Below are 5057 nucleotides of genomic sequence, written 5' to 3'. Positions count from 1 at the left end.
TTAGACAGGAGCCAGGCTCTACTTGAACGAGAAGAGACCTGTTTTCAGAGTTCAATATTGTTTGAACTATGAAGATAAGAGAGGAACAAGTTGCATTTCAAAGACATTCAAAAGGTGCTAAAAGCTTGATTTACCACTATTTTTTTGTCTCTGTGATTCTCTTCAATCTGGCACCCATATTAGCAGCTAGGAATCAAGCAAACCCTTTTGTACGCTGATGCAGCAAATGTTTGCTTATCAGTTTGTTCAAATTGCTGCATAAGCAGCACCTGAGAAGAGCAGCGGGGACACATCTGCACAAAAAAGTAAATTAATGATGGAAAAGTTCAGGAAATGCAATGATGGCAGAGAATCCTGATAAAATGAGAGGAGCAAACCTGCTGGCAGAAACAAGTCCATCATAAATGTGGGATCACTGGGGCTCCCCCTTCCAATGGAGTCTACTTTGAAGGTGTCACCAAATAATTTATTTTAAGACTATAGTTTTTATTCTTGTCAAGGACTAACCGCAAAGCGATCACAGTTCCCCTGAATTTACAGTTCCCAAGTCAAAGGTCTTTTCAAATGGATCTTGTGAGAACTGGGACTGCTGCTTGCTTGTGACTGACTCAGATGAGTGACATGGAATTACAGATCTTCCCTTCTGTCTTCTATCACATTTTGTGAACCAAGATGCCTGCAGATGCTTAGGTATCATCTGGGCCTCAAAGTTAATTTCTACAAATGAGAGTGCCAGTAAAATGTGACCACTTCGATTATCCTAGGTTGCTTAATGCAAAGGGGAGAGGAGATGGGTAATCTCTGATAACTGAAAACTAAACTCTCCTCGTCAGCCATGAGTTAGCTGTGAGTCACAGCACGCCAGGGGTGCAGCCATGGGCCTCGGGGATCTGAGTTTAGTTCCCTGCTCTACCACAGGCTTCCTTCTCTGAAGCCGGGCAAGTAATTTAATCACTTTTGGCCGTCTCCAACATGGGGCTGATAATCTCTGACCTCTTGCCTCTGTTGTCTCTCCAGATTAAAGGCTCCCAAAAGGCAGCAGTCTGTCCCTGCAGTGCCTGAGCTTGGTACAGCCTGATTAGACACGGGGCCCCTTGCACACTGTCATCTGGCAAGCACCATAACTCAGCTCATAAATAACGATGTTTTACAATAGCCCTTTTCTTTAGTTCCCAAGGAGAAGACATAGCATATTGTGTTAAAGGAACAGCTCTCATCTGGCAATATTAAAAAAGTTCTGAACTGTTGTCTAGTCACTCCAGAAGTCAGATGAAGTTGTAAAATCCCTTTCAGCAAGTTGGTGTGATTTTAACATGAGTTCAGGTCGGAGCTTGGAAATGCTGCTTCTGAAGAAAGTTCCTTTGAACAACTACAGTGTGAAATGAGCTTCTCGAAATCATCATGGGTCTTTCAGTGTTTCAGGTTTTATTCCAGTATTTATCAGTGCCATTTGGTTTGCTGGAGCCTTTCTAGCTTGAATTCATAATTTAAGAGGGGAGGAAAAATTCGGCTATTGCAAGTACCTTAATGCAAGGTGATTTATTGCATGCGGACTGCAAAATGACAGCAATGACTTTCCAGACTGTCCGAGCACAGAGAGCTGTTTCTGTCAAATACTTACAGTATGACAGGACACATGCTCAAACTGAGATCTTTGTTTAGTAAATATTGAATATTCCCTAGTCCTTTATATCCTGTCGTCATTTCCTCTATACAGCTTGCAGCTGTAGTTTCAAGCCAATGTACAAAAGTCGTTGGTTACGTAGAGTTTCCTAAGGGTGTTTAACTGTGTAACAGAGATCTTTTCTGATGGTTTTTCCTCTCAACAAAGTTCTTGGAGTTCTGTAGCCTGCATCCAAACTAGCCTACACCAACATCTTTTGTCAGTGTAGTCTGTAAGTCATAATCAGTAGATTCCATTCATTATCCATTTGTATGAATATACTGTGATCCACATACAAATTTATAAATATATAGAGATATAGAGATATATAAAACCTTGGCTGCCATGTAGTCAGTTTGTGGGTTTGGAAAACCACAGGCTCTGGGGTGGAGATAGCCATTGTATTACATTAGCTATTTTCTCGCACTTTAAGAAGCAGCAGCTCAAAACACTGTGGTCCAGACAGTAAAATACCCCACAGTAAAGCAGTTCCTCCGGGTAGACCCATGTGTCTCACCAGGCCTCTGGGAAGAGGTGAGTGGAAGAGGATGTTGGCTTGTTCATGAGTGGACACAGGGCCATGTGTGCTGGGCAGGAAATGGGAGAAATCGTGTGGTGGTGGAGCCGTGTGATAAAAAACAGAAACTGAGCAGTGTGAAAGGAGTGCAGGGTAGGAGGAATATTTACCCTGGGTCTTCACAGGACTTGCTCCACAGTAATGTCTCTGGATGTGTTGGTTTTCAGTGCAAAGACAAACCAGCAATATTGCAGGGTGTGCTTGTCAGTTTTGAGTTGCAGGGAAAGCACACAGGTTTTGGATTGAAATCTTCCTTCTTTTCTTTTTTGCTCCCAATTAATATTGAAATGGATTTTTCTTTTTTTTTTCTTCTTCTTCTTTTTTTTTTTTTTGTGTGTGACCTTTTTCTGTTATATTCTCCTCCTCCTATATGGTTCTGCTCTCTGAGTTGAATGTGCAAGTGATTAACACCAAGACAGCATTAATGAATTAAATAGCAAACATCTGTGCTAGGGCTGCTGCCCCTCTCCGTTCTGCCTTTTGAAGCTCTGCCAGGGGGCTTTGGCTGTGCAGGCCTAGACAGGAGAGGAGTTTGGATGTTAGTGTGGCTAAGTTAGGAAATGTATTGAAACTGTAAGCACCACTCAAGTACACCACTGAGCAACTCTTCCAAGGCAGCATGATTCTGCTCAGTGGCCTAGAGGTGGAAAGCAAGCCATTATTTTTACTTTTTCTGCCTTGTAGAATTTGTATGTGCTTCAAAGCCACAGGGTGAAACCTGCAAATTTTGGAAATATTTAAACTCAGCACCTCCTGTGAGTTGTTCTATAAATGATGCCAGAAAGCCCACAGAAAAAATAAAGGAAAAAACCAAACACAAACAACCAAAAACTGAGATGAGGTAGAATTCATGCTCAGTTCTCTGGAAAGATTCCCAGCCTAAGCACAGAAATCCTGAATGGATAGTGTTCAGCAGGCAGCATCCTATTTTCCACCCTTACCAACTCAGATTGTTGTGAACCTTCCAGAGATGGGTGGGTTTTTTGGCATTTAAGATGATAGAGCAGCACAAGCTTTCACAGGTATGGAAGTCAGAGTCTCTGCCTGAAATTGAAATGATTCTTTTGCAGAATAGCAGAAGAAAGATGATAAATAACATTATCACACCAAGGGAAGAAATATATTTGCAGTGTCCAGGGTATCAAACCAATGATTAGCTCATTCAGTTTCAAATTAACCTCATTAAGCTTTGTAAATGTAAAATCTCTTGTGAAAAATTACTTCAGACCTGAACCTCACTCCAGAGAAATGGCTGGAATTTGACCTCTTTCTGATAGCTTTAATTTTCCCCCCTTTTACTTTATTTCATTATGATGTCACCAATAAATAAAATAATCTGTGACATCAGCCAAAATATTTCGTAAGTCGTTATATGTCTTCCTAGGAGAGTGGGGAGGGGAGTTCTGTTTGTTTAAAAATGAAGTGAATTTAAAAAAATAAAGAACAGAACATGTATTTTACAATTAAACAACCTTAGAGGCTATGTTGAGAATTAAAAATTGTTTTATTGGTCTTTCATGCAAATTGGTTCTTGCCAATTCATTGCCACCGCTAATTATCTTGCAGAAATAAAACTGCTTCATGAAGGCTTGGATCCTGGATGACAGCCTGCAGCTTCACAGTCATATCTGCTGGTGGGAATTTTAGCACAATATTCCCCCAGGTGCTACAGTTGGGTCAGCGGCTCTCCTGGGAGCTCGAGCACAGACGTGGCCTGGTGGGAGCTGGACAGTGTTAGCACTGCTCACAGCAGACGCCGTCCAGGGTAGAGGAAAGGAATATCTATTTATTTTCTCCAGGCAGGTGATGGAGGATGAGCAGATCCATATAATGGCTTTTCTGCTCCATGGTTCCCCAAGGCTGTTGCTCAGCTGGAAGCAAGGGTACGTGAGTCAGCGTTCTGTCTCTGTCCTTAGCTGTCAGTATCCTGTACGCTATTTGGGTGACAAAACTGTAAGATTTTTGCATTCAGCTTCATGCTCTGTGGTGGTGAACATACCCCACTGCCGTTTCCAGAATAAAATGTTGTCAGCGTAGCAAGAAGAGCAGCTGTAACAGCACAGGTTTTGAGGAGTAATTTTTTTCTTTCGTTTCTAAAGACACTGTGGATTGAGCTCCTTCTGTGTTATCTGGCTCTCCCACCTGTTCCAGCTGCACTGGCAAGGTTGTATTTAGTTTGCAGGGTTCAAGGTTAGCCTGTGGTTGGCTCAGACCACAGTCAAGAAATGTACACATGTAAAATATATCACATGTGATACGAACCCACTTGGGAAATGCCATATGGTGTTCTTCCTCCTCCCCACTGATATTTTTTGCAGTGAAACCTCTAGGAGACAACAGATAAGCACCTGGACAAAACTGCAGCACAGCAGGGCTCAAGCTCAAATGAGTTTATCCCTCGTCTGAAAGCCCTGATATTAAGCCAAGCTTACGTGGGCCTGGTGTTTGCAGACTTATTGTTTCTGCCTGTCTTTGGTGAATCATGGAAAGAAACATCACCTCAGTTCTCTTAGAGATGCATCCAGGCCGCTTTAACCTGTTCTTAGTGGTTCTTGGGGTATGTCTGCGTTGCATAGTAGAGATACCTGTTCTGGCTACAGGCAAACTTTCTCCCGAGCCAGAAGCAATACAGCTGTGGCAGTGGTGCTTTGCATAAGACTGATTATCATGTGCTGAAACACCTGTGTGGCCATGTTCTGGGCAGTACAGCCCTACTGCCTTGTTCAGGCAAATGGGGATAACTCTCAAACTGTTCTCCCTTGCTGTCCTCGTGCATTCGTAGGATTTCTCTTAATTTCAGTTTCTGCATATCCTTCA

Source organism: Falco cherrug, chromosome 7 (genome assembly GCF_023634085.1).
Source record: "Falco cherrug isolate bFalChe1 chromosome 7, bFalChe1.pri, whole genome shotgun sequence".
Classification (NCBI taxonomy): Eukaryota; Metazoa; Chordata; class Aves; order Falconiformes; family Falconidae; genus Falco; species Falco cherrug.
The sequence above is the reverse complement of the archived record's forward strand: the minus strand, read 5'-3'. Positions refer to the sequence as shown.